A 22,884-nucleotide genomic window follows, 5' to 3' on the forward strand; every position below is an offset into this window, starting at 1 on the left:
TCATAAAATTTAGAAAGCTTGGCCATCATGAAACTTAAACCCCAGATGGCCACGGATAGCCCCCCGATGTTCCCAGAACCCAAACAGAAAGACAATTCCAGGAAATAGCCTCATGGGGTCCCACCCTGATAGCCTCATGAGGTCCCACCCTGATAACCTCATGGGGTCCCACCCTGACTCAATGTCCCCAATGTTCCCGGAATCAGCAATTCCAGGAAAGAACCTCCTAAGGTCCCGCCCCAACCAATCAGAACAAGATACCTTGCTCAGGCCATAGACAGACCCAATTACCACGCGCCTAAAGCTTTGTTTGAATTTCGCGCCCTAAGCTGTGTTTGAACTTGTGTTTGCCTATATAAACAACCTGTAACAAGCACTCGGGGTCCCAGGGCCAACTTAGAGCTTGGGACCCTAGCGCGCTAGTAATAAATAACTCTCTGCTGTGAATCTCGTGTCAGTGATCCTTCGCGGCGACCCCTGCCCAGGAGGGAATCGACAGTTCGGTTCCAACAAAATGTAAACACAAATTACAGACAACATGGGGTCAAAATGAAAATCCAGAAGACAGACAGACTTGAGATCAGAGAAGAAATAAATTGGGGAAAACAAAGGGTCTTTGGCTTCACACTGTTGTACTATTAGTATGATTGACTGCTGCCTGCTATGTGGATCTAGATCAACATCAGTTCCAGGTATTCCTTCTCCTTTTATGCTCTAGAAATACCCACACCTAATCCTTCACTACTTTACCATATCTGAGTTTCAGATAGATCTTTGAAGGAATCACCCATTTCTTGACACACATGTGGCAAATAATGAAATGCTTGTCAGCAACATAATTTTACTGTAGCGATGGAGAGAATCCTGGGTAATGTTCTGTCTTGAAACCCTGGTGATTTAATTGTACTGCATTCCTGTCATTTATAGTAAGTTTTTGTGGAGCCCTGCTCCCCAAGGTAAACCCAATGTTTGAAGTAACGATATTAAATTTTACCACATTCAGTTAGTCCAGAGTGTAGGATGACTTTCCACTTTTACAGCTCTTCTCTTGTACATAGATCTTCCAACAACTCATTCAGGGCCATGAGTTCAACTTTTACATTGACTCCTCACCTATGATATGTTCTTTAGTTCTCCCTAGTAATCACTCAGTTCCCCCTCTGGAAAGGCAACGTGTCTGTAACAACTTGAAAGCAATTTTTGTTGAAGACTATTTTTAGGAGGTAAACATATATTTAGCATTGGGAAAATAAGTATGCAGGAGACACAGAAAGGATGCTCTCCTATCTGTGGCTCTGTTATGGACACTACCTTTGTGAATAGAAAAAGATAATTGGGAGAATCATCTTCAGTTTGTTTCTCTGGGAATCCATCAGCCAAAGGTCAAGTTTTGCTGTTAACAATAGATGCTCTGTCAGTTAAACTCAAAAAATGTTTATTGAGCTCTATTACTTGATTCAGTCTTAAGTATGCAATTACAATGTATAAACAAGTAAAAGACATGATTCTATCCTTCAAGGAACTTGTAAACATGTTTTTGTAAAAAATAAACAACAGCAAGAAAAACAAAGCCTAAGAAAAAAATCAGAGAAAGGTAAATGGACTGTAAAAACACATATACCAGATTGTGTGTTATAAACAAGTGCCACATGCTTTGCAAGAAAGGAGAGTAATGTTAATTGGGGAAATTATGACAGATGACCAGGAAAAGTTCTGAGTCATACTTGTCCTTAAAGGGTAGGTCCAATAACACAAACCATAGTGAAGGTCATTGGCATTCTAGGTAGAGAAACAGCATTATCGTAGGGATCAGCATGGTATTCTATTTTATATCTCTAAACTAGTATTATTTCAAACAAAATTTTAAAACAACTTGAAAGCAATAACGTTATTCTGTTCTTTGAGGATGAATGAGATGCTTATTGGTATCCTTTTCCTTTCCCAAAACAGGACTACACATACTCAAAAGTGCAGATAACTCATGCACAAGTGAACCTGAAAAAGATAAACAGACTGCTATAGATTGTGAAAAAATCCAATATAGAAATGATAGAAGAGGATCTAGAATAGTCTATAGAAACATACCCATCCTGCTCAGTGCTTCACTGTATGATAACAGAAAAACTTTGAAGCAGTTAGAAGCAGCTAAGAGGGCGTGGAAGAAGTAAATTTCCTTAGTTCCAGTATCAATTTCTGGGTGTCTACAATTTGATTTAAAAACAGAAAATAAAGACTTTACAAAAATATAGCAAAACTGAAGATAGTTTTGAAATGTGCAAACAAACCTTATGATGAGGAAGTTATTGTTCTGACACAGACGGGTATGGGATAGAGGAAGAACCATATGCAGATGATGAAGACCTAATACAACAAAGAGAGAGTCAAATCAAAACCAGTGCTTGCTCTGCAACTTATACACTAAAGTGGAAATGACACAGAGGTTAGCATGGACAGTCCACAAAGATAATATGCAAATTTCTGAAGTGTTCCATACTTTTCTGCCATCATGAAAAATATGAAATTATAGAACTCATTGGTAGAGCAGATGCACAAATGGGAAAGAGAAAGTAATCAAATATTATCCCAACAGAAAACCAAAAACCTTACAAAAGTAAACAATAAGAGAGGAAGAAACTATGGATATAAAAAAGAACCAGAAAACAATAAAATGACAAGAGTTCTCACTTATCAATAAAAATCTTGAATGGAAATGACTTAAATTACCTAATTGAAAGACGTAGACTAGTTGAATGAATAAAAAATAAGCAAGACTCAACATTTGCTGCCTACAAGAAACCCACTTCACCTGTAAAGACACAATAGACCAAAAGGGAAGGAATGGAATAAGACATTTTATACAAATGAAAGTAAAAAGTGAGCAGGAGTAGTAATTCTTATATCAGATAAAATTGATTTTAAGTCAAAAGCTGTAGAAAGAACAGGGAAGGCTATTATATGAAGAGATCAGTTCAGCAAAAGGGATATAACAATTGTAAATATATATGCACTCAATGCTGGGGCACCCAGATATATAAAGCAAACATTATTATAGCCAAGGAGAAAGACAGTCCAAAATACAATAATAGTTGGGGACTTTAACACCCCACTTTCAGCACTGAACAAATTATCCAGACAAAATCAACAAAGAAACATTGAAGTTAAACTGCACTATAGAACATATGGACCTAACAGATATTTACAGAACAGTTCATCCAGTAGCTGCAGAATACACATTCTATTCATCAGCACACAGAACATTCTCTAAGACAGACCATATGTTGGGCCACAATACAAGTCTTAACAAATTGTAAAATACTGAATTTATATCTAGTATATTTTCAGACCACAATGGAATAAAACTAGACATCGATAATAAGAGGAACTTTGGAGATTGTACAAATCCATGGAAATTAAACAACACACTTCTGAACAACCAATGGGCCAATGAAGAAATTAAGAATGGAATAAAATTTTTTGAAACAAATAAAAATAGAAACACAACACACTACAACCTATGGCACAGAACAAAAGTGGTACTAAAAGAAAAGTTTATAGCAATAAATGACTACATCAAGAAAAATTATCAAATAAATAACCTAACAAAATGCCTCAGGGAACCAGAAAAGCAAAACAAATCATCCTCAAAATTAGAAGAAGAAAAAAAAATAAAGATCAGGGCAGAACTAAATAAAAGAGAGATTTAAAAAGTACAAAAGATCAATAAAAAAGAGGTTTTTTTTTTTTTTTTTTTTTAAAAAAAGCAAAGTCACCAAACCATTAGCTAAATTAAGAAAAATAAACAGAGAAGACTCAAATAAGTAAAATAAGAAACAAATAAACAAAAATGATGACAACCAAGACCACAGAAAAAGGATCATTAGAGTTTATTAAAACAACTATACACCAACAAATAGGAAAACTTAAAGGAAATGAATACATTCCTGAACATGCACCACCTGCCAAGATTGAACCAAGAAGAAATGGAAACTCTGAACAGACCAATAACAAGTAATGAGATTGATCAGTAATAAGACTCCCAAGAAAGAAAAGCCCAGAACCAGATGGCTTTACTGTTGAGATCTACCAAACTTTTATAGGAGAATCAACACCAATTCTTTTCAAACTAGTCCAAAAATTAAAGAGGAGAGAATTTTTCCTAGCTCATTCTATGAGGTCAGCATTACCCTGATATCAAAACCAGACAAGGACATAGCAAAGAAAATGAAAACAACAGACCAATATTCCTGATAAATAATAGATGCAAAAATCCTCAATAAAATAACAGCAAATCAAATCCAACAATATGCTAAAAACATAACACACCAATATCAAATGGGATTCATGCCAAGGATGCAAGGATAGCTCAACATACACAAATCAATAAACCTGATACATTACATCAATGTAATAAAAGACAAAAACCATATGTTTCTTTCAGTAGATACAGAAGAAGTGTTTGACTAATTTCAATCTCCCTTCATGATAAAAACTCTCAATAAATTAAGCATAAAAAAAGACCACAACACATTAGAGGCCATGTATGACAAACTCACAGCTGACATCATACTGAACGGGGAAGCTGGAACTCTTTTTTCCAAGAACTGAAACAAAAGAATGCCTACTTTTACCACTTTTATTCAGCTTACTACTGGGAGTCCTAGCTAAAGCATTTAATCAAGAGGAAAAAGTAAAGGTCATCCAAATTGGAAAAGAGGAAGTCAAATTGTCTTTGTTTGCAGATAACATGATCTTATATATAGAAAAACTTAAATACTTCATCCAAAAAACTCTTAGAACTGATAAATTACTTAAAGTTGTAGGACACAGAAACAACAAACAAAATTGAATAGCATTTGTATATATCAATAATGAAGCAGTTGAAAAAGAACTCAAAATGCAATTTCATTTATAATAGTTTAAAAAATATCTAGGAATAAATTTAACCAAAGAGGTGAAAGTCTCTACAATAATAACTACAAAATGCTAATGATAGAAATCAAAGGAGACACAGATAAATAGAAATACATTTCATGCTCATGAATTGGAAAAATTAGTATTGAAAAAATTAGGAAAAATGAGCAGGCTACCCAAAGCAATCTGCAGACTCAATGTTATCTCTATTAAAATGCCATTGACATTTTACACAGAAATTTAAATAAATTCTAAAATGTGTATGGAACCACAAAAGACTCTAAATAGCCATAACAATACTGAGCAAAAGGAGCAAAGTTGAAGGCATCACATTACCTGATTTCAAAATATACTACAAAGTTATAATAATTAAAATAGCAAGGTATTGATATAAAAACAGAAACATGGACCGACGGAACAGAATAGAAAAATGAAAAATAAATCCACATATTTACAAAGGTGCCATTGACATACATTGAAAAAGGACACCCTCTTCAATAAAAGATGCTGGAAAAAGTGGATATCCATATGCAGAATAATGAAACTGGATTTTTGTCAGTATACACACAAATCAACTCGAATTGTATTAAAGACTTAAATGTATGACCTGAAACTACAAAACTACTAGAAGAAAATATAGGGGAAACACCTCAGGACATTGGTCTAGGCAAAGATTTTATGGCTAAGACTAAAAGCACTGGGAACAAAAACAAAAATAGACAAATTGGGTTTTATTAAACAAAAAAGCTTCTGCACAGCAAAGGAAACAATCAAGAGTGAAGAGAAAACCTGAAGTAGAGAATATATGTGCAAACTATTCATTTAACGAGGGATTCATATCTGGAATATAAAAGGAACTTAAGCAATTCAACAGAAAAAAATTTAATGTGGCCATGGATCTGAACAGACATTTCTCAATATAAGACATGCAAATGACCAACAAATAAATATATGAAAAAATAACAAATCTCACTAATCATCAAGAAAATTCAAATCAAAACCACAGTGTCATCTCATCCCAGTTGTAACATCTATTATTAAAAGGACAGTAAATGCTTGTTAGGAGGCTGAGGAAGGGAACTCATACACTGTTTGTGGGAAGGGAAACTGATATAACGTTATGGGAGAGTATGGAGGTTTCTCAAAAAATGAAAAATACAACTACCTATGATTCAGCAATCCCACTACCACATATTTATCCAAAGGAAAGGAAATCAGTAAATCAAAGGGATATGTGCACCCTCAGGTTTATTGCAGTACTACTCACAATAGTTAAGATATGGAATCAACCTAAATGTTAATAGACAAGTAAAGAAAATATGGTATACAAACCCAATTGAATATTAATAAAAAATAAATGAAATCCTGTAATTTGTGGAAACACAGATGAATCTAGAGGACATTATGTTAAATTGAATAAGGAAGGTGGAGAAAGAAATACTGCATGTTTACACTCATATGTGACAGCCAGAAAAGTTTAGATCATAGAAGTAGAACATAGAATTGTGGTTATAAAAGCCTAGAAAGAGTAGTAGGGAGGGGAGGATAGGGAGAGATTGGTTAATAGACGTAAAATTACAGCTAGCTGGGAGGTGTGAGTCCTGGTGTTCTGCAGCATGCTAGGGCGAATACATTCAACTGCAACTTACTGTATAGTTTAAAAAAGCTAGAAGAGAAGATTTTCAATGTTCCCAACACAAAGAAATGTTAAATATTTGAAGTAGTGAATATATTAATTACTCAACTTTCTACTCCATAAATATGCGCAATTATTTATGTGCCAATTAAAATAAAGGAAGAAAAACAGGGCAGGTACCACCATGGCTACAGTATTTGCAGAGGACAGACTGGAGAGCAACTCCAACACTGAATGTGTTTATAACTTTGTAGTTTTATAACTTAAATGTTAATAATACAATACAATTGGGTAATTAGAATGGAGTTGATTCTGGGTGTCAGCCATTATTAATAATAGTTTCATTGTCTTTAAACAGCTCTTAAGAAATTCCTTTTCATTACTATCAAAGAGAAGCATCTGAAATTGTTGAACCTAGTCAACACTTTCTGAAATTATTCCAGGGCTAACAGTGGATAGAAAAGAAAAATAAATAAATAAAAAACCTTTTAGATAATTGTACATATAATTATTAGCAGGACTTATTATTGGTATGCCATACATTACCTAAGCTAATTTTCTTAAAAAAAGAAAAAAAACTATTTTTTCAACTATTTTTCATTTTTCCCTTTTTTTTTTTTAAACTTTCTTAAGAGAAATCCATAAAAGCTTAAATGCTACTGCTATTCTTAGAAGGACTTTAGAAATCATTATCTTATACTATTTTCATGAACAGTAGAAGCACTAGGTACTTTGAGTCTTTGCTTATGATATTTTTATTTTAATATTCAATTCATGAAAGATTTACATGTTTCATATAATCACTGATACTCTGAGTGCCAAGACATTCCTAAAGGTGGCCGGCCTTGAAAACAGGTCAGCTTTACCTTGTGACTTTAATTTAGCATGTGCTTTTCAAATTAATGTATTTAATTCATGTCTTCTCTATTCTTTTTTTTTTTTCATATTATCAAGTGTAATTTCAGGGAATATCAAAGGAGCACTGAGAAATATTTTTTATACTTTAAATTCCTCAGATGGTTTAAGATATACATATACCTTATATATTTTATATCATTTATATTATTTATATATAATTACACATATTTTATATATAAATATCATATAATTTTATATAAATATATAAATTTTATATAATTATATATAAATATATAATTATATTTTATATATAATTTATATATATATTATAATATATATTTATATATTAAATTCCTGAGTAGGTCTTTTGAAAATTAAGTAATTCCATTTAATGTATACATTTGACAATCAAAGTAGACCAATAAATCTCTATCCAGAGGATGTCATATTGCCTGAATATGTCTTTTAAAAATTATGGCAAGTATTGTATTTGATTATTTGGATTTTTTTCCACTCACAGGACTAATTTTTGGCAGGGAGAGATGACTCATGAAATTTAATGGCAGCTCATAATAAGTTTATCAAAAATATCAAGGTTTTCTGAGAAAAGGCCATAAAAATTCAATCTAAATGTTCAAATTTAAAGGAAAAAAATGACACTTTCAATTACATCTTTAAGAAGTCTAATTAATGTGCTACTTGGAGCATATGAGGATTCTTTAGAATTCTGATGTTCATTCATTCCTCAAATCTTAAATGATTATCAAATGCCTATTGTAAACAAAACATCATAAATATGTACTTGTTCTTTAACCCTTGCGGTAACAGTATACAAAATGAATTAAGGCAGGAATTGCACATGCTTTTAATATGAAATTTTATTTATTATTCACCCCTACTGAACATGAAAAATATTTACCCTGTAGAGTATTACAAGTAAATACTTCATTGGTTGTAGAAGTCTAAATTCTGGTGGGCTATGCAGAAAATAAACAAATGTATATCTTTATTTCATTATATGCTATACATAAATGTGGATAAGTATATCTTGATAGAGAGATCAGAGACTGAGGGTATTCAACATAGCTTCCTGTGTGCTTTAAATTGCAACATAAGGGAAATAGCTATTGCACACAATTTCTTTCGGAGAAAAGATAAGGCGACTTGATCCCATAATATAGCACTTTTCTTGAAGTTAAATTTAAAAGACCTAAGGTAGACAAAAAGGGAGAGATGCGTAGGGAATACAAATGAGGTGAAACCTGGTTTTATAAAACAATATTTAAGAGAGAGGGTGCAGTGCTATGTCTACAGATTTAAGCTAAGGACCTTCTATGCCATTTCTGCCTGTCTTGTTTTCCGAGAGAAAGAAGTACATACCAGAAAGCTGACAATAATAGAAGTATTTGGGAATTTGGTGCTTTTATCTTAAAAATAACATCTAAGAGAAATGAAAAGGCTGCTTTTTTATCTGCACAAAAGCAAATTCAAAAGATTATTACTTTTTATCCTCTTGGTGATATTGCCATAGGCTTTAATTAAATATTTCTCTCCTGGCACCCACCCTTTACATTTATGACTAAGAGTGCTTGAGGAAGAATGGGAATCCACTGAGCAGGTCACAATCTTAAAGCTCCTCTGACTCTTATTAATAAAGTGTTAAAAACAAAAATCTGGTGAAAGACCCACATAAAAGTGACAATGTCTAATGCAAGAAAGGGAGAAAATCCAAAGTCAGCAGTTGTCAGCATTAATATCACTGTACACCAAGGAATAGGATCACATTAAATATCATCTTTCCTTTCTGTTACAGTCTGATAAGTTTATGTTAGTTCTACTATGAGATCTTAAAAACAAACAGCCCTTTGCTGGAATATAAGTAGCTCAGGAAAACAGAATATATTGTCTCCCTCAAAGATAAAGAGAGTCCACAAGTAATCTGCAGTGCCTCAGCTATTTTTTCCTCATCTTAGGTCTTTGAAAATGTTAGGTCTTGAAGGGATCAATTTGCTCTCAAGTGTGTTTTCTCAACACCTAGATATTGGTTTGAAAATTGGAATGTTAAAGAGCCCTCAGAAATAATACCACACATCTGCAGTCATCTGATCTTTGACAAACCTGACAAAAATAAGAAATGGGGAAAGGATTCCCTATTCAATAAATGGTGCTGGGAAAATTGGCTAGCCATAAGTAGAAAGCTGAAACTGGATCCTTTCCTTACTCCTCATACAAAAATTAATACAAGATGTATTAGAGACTTAAATGCTAGACCTAAAACCACAAAAACCCTAGAAGAAAACCTAGGTAATACCATTCAGGACATAGGCATGGGCAAGGACTTCATGTCTAAAACACCAAAAGCAATGGCAGCAAAAGCCAAAATTGACAAATGGGATCTAATTAAACTAAAGAGCTTCTGCACAGCAAAAGAAACTACCATCAGAGTGAACAGGCAACCTACAGAATGGGAGACAATTTTTGCAATCTACTCATCTGACAAAGGGCTAATATCCAGAACCTACAAAGAACTCAAACAAATTTACAAGAAAAAAAACAACCCCATCAAAAAGTGGGCAAAGGATATGAACAGACATTTCTCAAAAGAAGACATTCAGACAGCCAACAGACACATGAAAAAATGCTCATCATCACTCACCATCAGAGAAATGCAAATCAAAACCACAATGAGATACCATCTCACACCAGTTAGAATGGCAATCATTAAAAAGTCAGGAAACAACAGGTGCTGGAGAGGATGCGGACAAATAGGAACACTTTTACACTGTTGGTGGGACTGTAAACTAGTTCAACCATTGTGGAAAACAGTGTGGCGATTCCTCAAGGATCTAGAACTAGAAATACCATATGACCCAGCCATCCCATTACGGGGTATATACCCAAAGGATTATAAATCATGCTGCTATACAGACACATGCACATGTATGTTTATTGTGGCACTATTCACAATAGCGAAACTTGGAATCAACCCAAATGTCCATCAGTGACAGACTGGATTAAGAAAATGTGGCACATATACACCATGGAATACTATGCAGCCATAAAAAAGGATGAGTTCATGTCCTTTGTAGGGACATGGATGCAGCTGGAAACCATCATTCTCAGCAAACTATCGCAAGAGCAGAAAACCAAATACCACATGTTCTCACTCATAGGTGGGAATTGAACAATGAAATCACTTGGACACAGGAAGGGGAACATCACACACCGGGTCTTATTGTGGGGAGGGCGGAGGAATAGCATTAGGAGATATACTTAATGTAAATGACAAGTTAATGGGTGCAGCACACCAACATGGCACATGTATACATATGTAACAAACCTGCACATTGTGCACATGTACCCTAGAACTTAAAGTATAATAAAAAAAAAAAAAGAAAAGAAAATTGGAATGTTTAAAGCTTTGAAAGAAGAGAATATCCTTCTACAATTTTCTGTTCCTTCAATTCTGGTCACAGTTCTGCTATGAATGTGTTCTTGTCCAGACTCCCCAGGGATTGATGCTTTTGAACAATGGAGATACCAAGAGAGTCAATTAGGTTGAGATTTAGTTAAAATCCTGTGTGTTAGTACCTGTGTGGTTTGTGGGCATGCTGGTGAAGAGGCACGTTTTAGCACAGATAGCTAATCAACATAACTAACACATAGAATGTTTATTAGGATCAGTGTTTCACTGGTATTTGCAGCCCTGTCTCACTTTAGGCATTATTGTAGTGATCCTAATGTGACTTCCATGATTATCACAACTGTGATAACAATTATTTATGACTTTTTAAGTGCTAGATTTTTTTAAGAGTCTCTCTCTGTTGACCAGGCTGGAGTGCAGTGGCATCATCCTGTCTCACTGAAACCTCTGCCTCTCAGGTTCAAGCGATTCTCCTGCCTCAGCATCCCGTGCAGCTGTGACTACAGATGCGTGTCACCATACCCAGCTAATTATTGTATTTTTAGTAGAGACGGGGTTTCACCATATTGGTCTGGCTGGTCTTGAACTCCTGACCTCGTGATCTGCCCACCTCAGCCTCCCTAAGTGTTGGGATTACAGGCACGAGCCACTGCACCTGGCCACTCAAGATTTCTAACAGCCCATGTGCTGGATACTATTAGCATTCAAATTTCACAGATGAGGAAACTGCAACATAGCAAAGTTCAATGAGTTGCTCCAAGTCATAAAGCTATTATGCAGGTAAAGTAAATATTTGAACACAGCCATGATTTTAACCACTACAGAATTCTGTCTCTCTATTCCATTGGTATTGCTGTATCTATATCCCTAGTGTTGTTCTCTAGCACATCTCTTTTGCTCCCTCCTTTCCTTTCTGTCCTTGTCCTTTCTCTCTTCTACCTTCCTTCCCTCCCTTCCTCCTTCCCTTTCTTTCTTCCATATATTTCATGTGTATTAATAAGATATACAGTATACAGTATATATGTGTATGTGTATACTGTATACCTATATATGTGTATTAATATATTTATAACTGGCAAATAATTCCTCTTAGGAAGAGGAAAATTCTGTATGTGTATATGGAGTTAGCTGGTAAGCCTGTGCTATACCCGGAAATGGAAATAACTGTTTTGCATAAGAAAAGGGAAGGGATCTTTAATTGCCTTTAATTATTTGACATCAAGAAAGAGGGGAAGATGAAAGAGGAGAGAGGAAGTTGGGGAAGTGAACCTGAACCAGTGAGACTGTGGTCTACCCAAATTCCATGATTTGATTACTACCTTAGATTCCCTCTGAAATGTTCAATAAAGTTTTTTTAAAAAGATGAAAGCAAATTGATTTCCAGTGGAAATGATGAAGGATCTGAACTAAGTATCCAATGTTCTGTGGGGCAGCAAACAAAAGGAACTGGAGCAAGGCGCCAGAGAAAAACATTAAAAAACTAGTCTTCAAAACATAAAACAAAACTTTGAAGGTTGCTGGGAAGCTTTTGCTTTTCAAACACCAATAGAATAGAGTTTGGACCAACTTCAAGTACATCTCCAAGTACTGGGACCTTAACTAACATTTTCATTTCTTTCCTTTCCTCCCTACCTTCCTTCCTACTTTTTTTCTGTCATTTTTTCATTTTTTCCTTACTTCTTTCTTTTTTCCCTCTTTTCTTCCTTCTTTCTCTCGTTTTTCTCTTCTCTGCCTAGTTTAACAAATTTTTAGAAATACATAAAATATAATTAAAATTTTAAACACGTATTTAAAATAAAGTAGAAAAAACTCCCAAATAGAAAATAAGGCAGAGTGAGATGTATCCCCAGATACACTGGTTATAAAAGTATTTTCATACAGTTATGCTAGAACTATGCTATACATTTTAATGTGAGCTTCTTCTTGACAAAAGCGATAAAAGGAAATAAGTGTTTATAAAATTAATATTGAACATAGAATTGTGTATCATTTGGTGAAATGCATATATTTTGCTCTTATTACTTTTCTTAATAGTGACTTATGATTATAAAAAGGTGCAAAATTTTACTGTTTGCTTATGCAATATGGTAGAAACTCAATGCTTTTCCAGATATTTTGACATGTTGGCCAAGGTGACTAGCCTCTTACAGTTTGGAAAACAATTCCACTCCCATATGTATGTTAGCCCATCCCTGATCACAGGACCAGGAAGGGCAGATACTCTGTTGGAAAGCTCTTTAAGAATTTAAGACAGTTACATTGTTTAGCTTCCTTCTTCAGAATGTGTCACCACCATTTCATCTATTTTGAGTTTTTAGGATGCAGTGGACTGAAAGCCTAATTCTATGTTTAAATCTGTGTTTAAAATATTGGTGATATTTTTAAGCCATTTTCAGTTTTGGAATTCTTTACCAGAAAATAATTCTGTGGCAAAGCATTGGAGAGCAAATGTCGGCTTTCTTTACCGTGACCATCGAGGTTCTAATCTATAGCTAGAAATAAAAAAAAGATTGTTTTCTATATTTAGAGGACAAAGTAGTCACTGCACAGTGTAAAAATGCACTAAGAAATAAATCCCATATATATATATAAAATATATATATATATTTTTTACAAAGAAACAAAATTTAGAATCTCACATGAGCTTTCTGTAAAGCTATTACACTTGAGTGCTAGGTAATATTGCAACCACAGCACTTTTTGATGGTTTATGGGAATTCTCTACAATCTTAAATTCTTTCAACTTAAATTGCATTTCAAAGTTTCATTCATATCCAGTAAAAATGATGTAGTTTTCAACTGGGAATGAATTATTCATTAACGCAGATAACGGTGTTACTGTGGAATCAAGGAGCTATAACATTAGCATAAAAATTTCCCTGTCTTGCATTAATTGTTAAAATTGAAAACAAACACAAAAGATATTGAGTTGGAGATCTTTTTTGCTAAATAAAGTCTTTTATGGTAATCTTTATATCAGATTTTTAGTCATGGTTCCTGGGGGTTTATAAAGTATTTCATCTTGTTTATTAATGATAGTAGTGCAAAAACTATGTTTTTATGCAGACTTAACAATTGTTTAGGGTGGTAGTTTGAATTTTTTTTTTTTGGTCTTACATAAATTCTTCAAATGACATACTTAAAAAAAAGTAATCTGTATATTTGTGTATCATTTTGTTTTATTTTGTCCCTGAAAGATGTTGATTTGTAAGAGGCAGCTTATAAATGCTTTGATTGAAATTTATAAGAAACACAGCGTCAAACAGTGATTTCTTCAATAAAGATATCCTGATTGAAGCATACAAAATGCATCATTGATTTAAAATGTCATGATTTAATGCTTAATGTGTCAGATAAAACATTAGACTGTGTGAAAGATGGAGAAATAAATATAACATGATTTACACTTTTAAGGAAATCACAATTTATTTGGATATAAAAAGAGAGGCAAATTCCAGGGGAAGGATTAGCTTTCAAGCTTCCTCACATGGATATTGGCAAGCCTCAGCAGGAGAGACAGAAAGAGAAAGAGGAGAGAGAGAACACTCCAGAGTGGGCTCCCAAGGAGAAAGTTATCTTCCTATCACTTAATATCAGAAGCAACAACTTAATATCGGAAGCAACATTTTATCATCATTACAGTATTATATTTTTTGAGAAGTGAGTCAATTAGTCCGGCCCACGCTCCTAGGGATGGGATTACACAAGTGTGAATACTTGGAGATAGGTCTTAATGGGGACCATTTTACAGGCTGCTTCTCACAGGCTTATATATTGTGTCAGCCCTTGCAAGTTAGAGTATAGCTATGTCAGATTTCCCCAGATCCCAAGAGAAAATAAAGAGAAGATAAATGTAACACAGTAAACATTTTTAAAAAATCAAATAATGAAACAAGCAAACAAAACAACCCTGTAGATGTGAAGCTTTTGGGAAAGTCCCATATTTACTAGTTATTTACAATTCAACCCAAGAGAAGGATTTTTGAACCACTGATGGAATATGGTTAATCTTTGTGAACCAATATGATGCCAGATATTTTTAATTTAATAAAGCTGAGGAAAAAATGAAACTTTTATGTGAGGAATGCAAGCCACTTTGAATTATTGACCCAGAAAGGAATTAGAACGAAATAGCAGCCGAGTCCCACATCTCCCCTTGAGCTAAATAAATACCTCTTGAAGCCACTATCATGCTATTCGGGCTTTCAACTAACTGTTGCTAAGTAGCCACAAAATGCCGTGTGCTGGACAACATAACTTAAACTTGATAGTTCAGTCATGTATAGCCTATCACTAATCTGTGTTTCCATAAACCAATGAGTATTCATTCCTATGAGCAACTTTTGTAATCACTCCCTCTCCTGATTCATCCATTTTTTCTTTAAAAACTTGAGCCTCTCTTGTTCTCCAGAACACTTGCCTAGGCAACTTGGAAGTATTTTCTCAGGCAGCTGTCCTTAATCCTGGTCTAAATAAATTATATTAATTTTGCTTAATTTCTTCCTTTAGGGCAACCAAACAAACAGCAAAGAGAAAGGTAGTGGTCAGAGTGCCACACTGTTGGGTCATCAGCTAGTGATTCTTTCAAAAAAGAATCTTTTGAAGATTTTTCTTTGATCTTGAGATTCTGGACTTGTTTTTGTTGTGGAAATATGCTTCTCCTTATAAGAGAGGCATGTGATAAAATAGAAAGCACAGCACATTTGTATTTAGAAGACTTGACCTCTAAATCTGGTCCCACCTCTTACCAGCTGAGCTGCATGACCTTGGACAACTCACCATTTTTATGTCCAGTTTCCTCAAGTGTAAAATGGATAGAATAATGCAAAATCATTAATTGCTATGCATTGCATGCACCGAAAGCTATGGGATCGTAGAGAAAGGAGATGAGGATATTGACCACTAGTGAGGACTGTGGGATGAGTGTGGGGCTTGAGAGGAGTGGAAAAGGTTGTGGCCAGGTGGTGTGGATAATTAAATACAGAGCCATCTAGGTAATGGAGAACATGATTGATGCCCCTGCTGAGGCTGGGTAATCTGGGTTTATTGTGAAGCCAAAGAGAACAACTGTATAGCTTTTGGCAGTATTTTCAATGGTCTGGAAACAGGAATACTAATTGTAAATGGTGAGGTTTGCCTAGATTTAGGCTTGGCAAGAAAAGAGAACTGGAGACCAAGGAAGTATGATAATCCAGGGTGTTAATGAGTAGGAAAATGTGGTCTCTTGGGGTAAGCCTTTCCAATTGTTACATTTGAATAGAGAACTTTAAAGCTACTGGAGATGCAGCTCACGGAGGCCTCATATGTCCAAAAACATGGTCTGTGTGGCCAGACATCTGTTCTCTGTTCCCATTTATGGCTCTAACACATGGTAAATCATTTAGAATATACTGGTATAGACAATCTAAGAGGCTGAAAAAGCACTTGACTAGTTACAGGCAAAATTAGTAATTTTATTTTTTATGTATTATACATCTCTTCTCTGTGCCCTTCTCAGTTTCATTGAAGGCCCCATACCTTTTGCCCACACATAGGGTTCTTGTAAGTCTCAGGCTCTTTTTTTTTTTTTTTTTTTGCTTAGGAAAACACATGTGGTTAAAAAAACAAAGGCAGACCTTTAAAATGGAAGTTTATTACCCTTTATGGGCATCACATTCTTATAAGGATTTTCAACAACAGCATGCCCATGGAGTCATGAATTACTCACGGCACTTAGGCAGGTAGCCTGTTTTGAGCAGAGGAGGCCCCAGCTCCTATTTTAAAACTGACAGTAATCATGGTCAGTTCAACACAAGCTCCAAAGTTGAGGTCCTTATCTATTTTCAATGTCTCCCTTTCTTTATTCCAAGGATGCAGGCAGGAGCAAAGCTATTTTATCCATCAGTCACAACAGCATAGTGCTCACAGACTATAAGATTTTCAAGGGCCAATGAAAATATCTGAGGCTCTAGAAAAATATTTCACTTATAGCCAAAGAAGAAACAACTCCAAAATTACAATTTTAACTTTATGTCTGCCAAATGTCATATAATGACAACTTCATTAATTATTCATTTCAGTGTTCACAAAACCATACATATGAAAATACTTTGTGGCTGACAGTTTTTTATAAGATAAATGTCAAAAACTATGTATAATGATTGTCAAAAAATCATACAAACATAAATTCAGTAACTTATTCATGACGTAAGCTTAAAATATTAATTTTCATTCATCCACATATTTATTAACTTAATACAAATTATTATTTCACAAACAAGCACTTAATTTATATTAGGTCAGCAGTATTCAATCTAGATGCTGGTATCCTTAGAGAACAAAGAGACTTTGTGAGGACACAGGTATAAGTAGTTTGATGTAGATTAATTTTCAGATGTTCAACTTTCATGTGTACTCATTACTGATATTGATCAATCTAAAAACAAGCCTGCTCCTCTGCTTCCATTTTCTCACTGCCTCGTCTCCAATCATTTTTCTTTCCATTGCAGATTAAAGGCATGCACCTGGAGAGTGTGCATGCGTATGCACAAAGACACACACACACCACACACACACACAGTAGTCCAAACCTTCCCCTAGATATGAAGGAACTAAAGGGCCATTATAACAGAATAAAAGTAGGAACGATTCGTATTTCATCAAGAATAATTTCTGATACGAGATCATTGAATGATTTGTGGGGGTATATAACTGGGAAAGAGTTAAAAGAAGTCAATTATATCACTGCAAGAACACCTCTCCCATTTCTGTCTCATTATTTAGGCAAACGAGTTTTCTCAGTTGTTCATACCAGTAACAATCAAAAGCAAGAATGAAATTGATACAGAAACCTGTCTTCTAGCGAAAATTGATAAATTGAAAAGGAGAAGCTCTACCCATATAAGTAACAGATTGATTTATAACAAAATTGTATTTAGTAATTATTTTCCATAGTGTATAATATACTTATTTTTGATAAATTTTGTGTCAATAATGATCATAATGATAATCCCTCAGATGTTTTCCAAAGCTTAAAAGCCTCACAATGATAGGATTTTTTAAATACAAAATTTAATGTTTATCGTTCCGTGAATATATACATATATGTATATATGTATGCAGGTACACACATATACAAATGTATATATATGTATGCATGTACACACATATACAAATGTATATTTTTGTCTTTTATTGTAAAAAATATGCTGTGATTAAAATATTTTTATGACAAAATATATTAGCATAACATAATGTGAAGGAAGAGAATAGAAACATTAGTTCATGGAAAAAGAGTGCCAGTTTTAAAATTTCTGATGCTAAACCAGAGCTTCCTCAAATATTTCTCAAATGTAGGTGGTGACTATCAAAGCACTATGGTATTTACAGACCTTTGGAAACATTTAGGAGAATGATGTGACTATTTTTTTTAAATGTCAAGATTCACAGCATGGCAGAAATGACAATCGCTTGCAATAATGTAAAATTATGATGCTAAATTACAGATTAAATATAATCTATAAATATAATCTTAAGTAGAATATAATCTTAATAATATAAGCAAGCAAGGTACAATGTTTTTCAAAGCATTTTTTAGAAAGAATTCAAGAAATGTTTACAGTTCACCGCGTTGGGCACTGTGCTTATGATAAATTTCCATGTTTTTCCAGCCTATCAGAATTCCTGTAAATTATTTCTATGGATCACTCATATGCTCAGAAGTTGCCTAGATAAAAGAAGGAAAGACACAAAGTAGATCTGAGGCTTTTTTTTTTTTTTATCAGATATGGAAATACAAGTGGTGAGACAGTTAAAATTTATAACAACAACAAAAGATCATTTTGTAGAATTTGTGAGTATAGGTTATTTTTCCTCCTGGTAATTTTTGTGGGCCATGTTCTATTTTTGTTATTAAATTTGAAATTGTTACTCTATTAGCTTAAAACATACTATTAATGAAGGTAGTCAGTATTCTTCTGTTCTACCTCAGGACAATGTTTCATTTATTGAATTAAATTACACTAATTGAATTAAATAACCCTGATGAGTCTGTAATATCTAGCTATACCCCCAAGGTAGTGGGAGTGGGAGACGGCAATGGCTTAAGGGGGGAAGGATTATGAAGAAGAATAAAATGTTATCTTGCCTGGAGAATTTATATTTTGTTTTCTTTTTCTTTAGTTTTCTATCTATAGAATTAAAATGACATCTCCCTGCTTAAAACCTCTCACTTTCCCTTTGTTCATCAGGAGAATGGAAAAAAAACTGAAGTCATGATGAACGTACAATGTTTTTCTGTTTCTCTGTTTTTGTGTGGATTGTGTCATTACCCTGAGTGCTGTTTCTCCATTTATTTACCCAATTATTATTACACACTGAAGCCATCCCTGATATGGTAAGGAAAAATTAGTCAATATTTGTACACCTATCTTTATTCAGACTGGATTCCCTGGAAACAGACTCCGATAATGAGCTGCTTGCTCTGGGAAGCCACATCTGTTAAAGTAAGGCAGGAGAAGCTGATTCTCAATGCAGTTGCAAGCAACGCCTTATCCTGTCCTACCAGAAATTCTGAGCTGGAATGGCCTTTCAGACTTCTCCCAAGTTAAGGCAAGACAACTAGCTATTGTTATTACACAGTCATCAGACCAGGCCATAAGCTTAGAGGATACATAACCTTGTACAATGCAATTCAATGCGGCTGAAGCCAAAACCCAGTGAGACACTGCTGAAAGCACCCTTCGGTAGCCAAGATCTACAGCAGTTAGTGTACTGCGTATTGGCTGGAAGAAGGGATCTTGATGAGGCACCATAGTATATATTGCAGGCCTCAGAAGTAAACTGAATTCACTCATGTACATCATATTTAATACCTGCTATATGCAAGGCACTCTTTCGAGGTCTGTGGAGACATTGTTAACAAAAACAGCCAATATCTCTGCCTTTATAGAGCATATGTTCTTGTAGGGGAGGTACATCTCCAATGATAAACATAATAAAGAGGGAAAGTATATAGAAGGTGATAACACGCTATGGCAAGAAGAAAAGATGGACCGGGGCTGGGGGTTTAAGACAGGTTGGCCATATTTCATCATTTTATTTTCATGTCTCCTTTCAAAATTTAAGTTTCTTGAAGGCAATCTTTCTAACTCCCATGCCTAGAATGAAGTCAGGGTTCAACTTGTAATGGAGTACAGTAAATTTTTCTCATCGCTTTTTGTTCCCTTCTCCTTGATGATCTTAATTGCCACCCACACACCATGAGCAGAGCTGGTTTGTATTAAGAAAGAGTGGTTGATTTTGAAAGACTGCATAAAACACCACTCCCTACACAAATAGACCAAAAGCATCCAGGGGGCCAAGTGCTTAAAATTTCATTCTGGAGCTCACCCCATTGTAAATTAGTCAGCATTGTCATCTCCCTACTCCAAAAGGAAAGGATCCCTTGGCGGGCTAGTCTGCCGAGTCGCTGGGTGGATATGTTTTTGAGAGTTGAAAGTATGTGCAATTCAAACTTCTTAAGGGCTGACTTGGTGCAGAGGTCCTCACTACTATTAAACAAGAAAGAGAAAACACAGTGTTGTGGGAAGTAGATAGAACTTGAAAATGTTTGTGTTCCTGGGACGTGAAGGTGTGACTCGACTGGCTGAGAATTCAACTGGTCAACAGACCCTCACACACTTCCCCTGGGGTATCTAATTAAGAATTCCTTCCAACATGACTTCAGAAAAGAAACTGGTCAACCCTGAAATTTTAGATGAGGCAAGTGCTATGTTCTGGGAATAACAGAATGCTTGTGATAAAGGGTATTAAAATGATGCCTAGTGTTTCTTTCTTGTTCTTCTATGGAACAATAAATAAGGCTATAGAAAGGAGTGGGAAACTTTGCTCTTTCAAAAGTCACTGGCTACCAGAAAGAAAGAAGAAAACTGGCATACACATCTGTAAAAGTTGACTCCATAGCATTTTGTTTACAGAGAAAATAAAAACTATGTGTCTTAAAATGATTGCAGGAAATTATAATTGAATCCTATAATTATTGCATACAATAAAACTAAAATATATTTTAGTCTTACAAGATAAAATATAAAACTGAAATATAATTTAGTTTTAAGTTATCACCATTAAAGGAAGTAAGAGAAGAGGAAAAGAGAAATGGAAAGAAAATAGAGATTCAGGAGAAGAGAATAAAAACAATCTTTAATAGAAGAGAGAAAGAAAGAAGACAGAGAGAGAAAGCAGTGGGTCAGATGTGAAGAGAATGCTAGTAATATGAAGGGCAAAGAGACGGACAAGAAGAAAAAAACCTTAGGGACTGGAAACAGGATGACTGGTAGAAAGGTTAAGAGAAGAAAAAGAAACAACTTGAACAAATAATGCATGTTACAGGTGTATTAACGCCTCTTGCCCCGTATCTGGTGCACAGTTGGTTTATGAGTATCAAGGAAGTCATCACTGCTGTAACTATTCTTCTGGCATGTCCCAATATCTGGAATAGTTAATGGAACACTGGGAAATACACTTGCTATCATTTTCAAGTTGAAATATTATTATGGAATAAAGTTTTGTTTTCTTATGGAATTCAATATATTTTACACTTGCGTAAAGAAAACGTACTTTACAATTCCAACAGTTTATTACCAATTGGCCAAAATTTTTTAATCTCCATGAGATTAAAATTGTCTCATTCCAAAATACTTGCAAGCAGCATTGTATTTTATTTTGTTTTTATTTATTTCTTCATTTGAGACGGAGTCTCGCTCTGTCGCCCAGTCTGCAGTGTAGCCGCGTGATCTCGGTTCACTGTAACCTCTGCCTCCCAGGTTCAAGCAATTCTCCTGCCTCAGCCTCCCAAGTAGCTGGGACTACAGGCTCATGCCAATAGGTCCGGATAATTTTTTGTATTTTTAGTAGAATGGGGTTTCACCATGTTAACTAGGATAGTCTCAATCTCCTGGACTCCAGTGATCCGCCCGCCTGTGCTTCCTAAAGTGTTGGGATTACAGGCATGAACACCGCGTCTGGCCACAAGCAGCCTTTTAAAACCAGCTTTTACTTTATTGATTTTTACATTTTATCACTTTTCAAATTAAATTTTCTTTTAATCTAATTGAGACCAAGGCGATGAAAAATATGGCATAAAATGTTTAGTTTTAATCTTTTAATTTTTGAGACGGAGTCTCGCTCTGTCGCCCAGGCTGGAGTGCAGTGGCCGGATCTCAGCTCACTGCAAGCTCCGCCTCCCGGGTTCACGCCATTCTCCTGCCTCAGCCTCCGGAGTAGCTGGGACTACAAGCGCCCGCCACCTCGCCCAGCTAGTTTTTTCTGTATTTTTAGTAGAGACGGGGTTTCACCGTGTTAGCCAGGATGGTCTTGATCTCCTGACCTCGTGATCTGCCCGCCTCGGCCTCTCAAAGAATTTTTAAATTTTATATGTATAAATTTATAAGGTACAAGTGTAATTTTGCTACATGTTATTTTGCATAGTGACGAAGTCAGGGCTTTTAGTGTATCCACCACCAAAATAATGTACATCATACCCATTAAGTAATTTCTCATCATTCACCTCCCTTTTGCCCTTCAGAGTCTCCACTGTCTATCATTCCACTCTCTATGTGCATGTGTACACATTATTTAGCTCCCAATTATAAATAAGAACCTGTGGTATTTATCTTTCTGTGTCTGAGCTGTTTCACTTAAGATAATGGCCTCCAGTTCCAACAATGTTGCTGCAAAAGACAAGATTTAATTCTTTTTTATGGCTAAACACTATTCCATTGTGTGCATAAACTACATTTTCTTTATCCAATTACCCATTAATGTACACTTAGGTTGAATCAATATCTTTGCTATTGTGAATAACATGTTGTTATGATAAACATATGAGCGTAGATGTTTTTGATATAATGTTTTTTCCTTTGGGTAGATACCCAGTTGTGGGATTGCTGGATCTAATAATGGTCATTCTATTTTTAGTTGTTTAAGAAATTGAATGCATGTTCTTTGTTGTGGGTTTTTCACATCTTCCTTCTTTTTTCATAATTATTTACTACCAGTCTCTTTATCTTTTGATTTC

Source organism: Macaca fascicularis, chromosome 7 (genome assembly GCF_037993035.2).
Source record: "Macaca fascicularis isolate 582-1 chromosome 7, T2T-MFA8v1.1".
Lineage (NCBI taxonomy): Eukaryota > Metazoa > Chordata > Mammalia > Primates > Cercopithecidae > Macaca > Macaca fascicularis.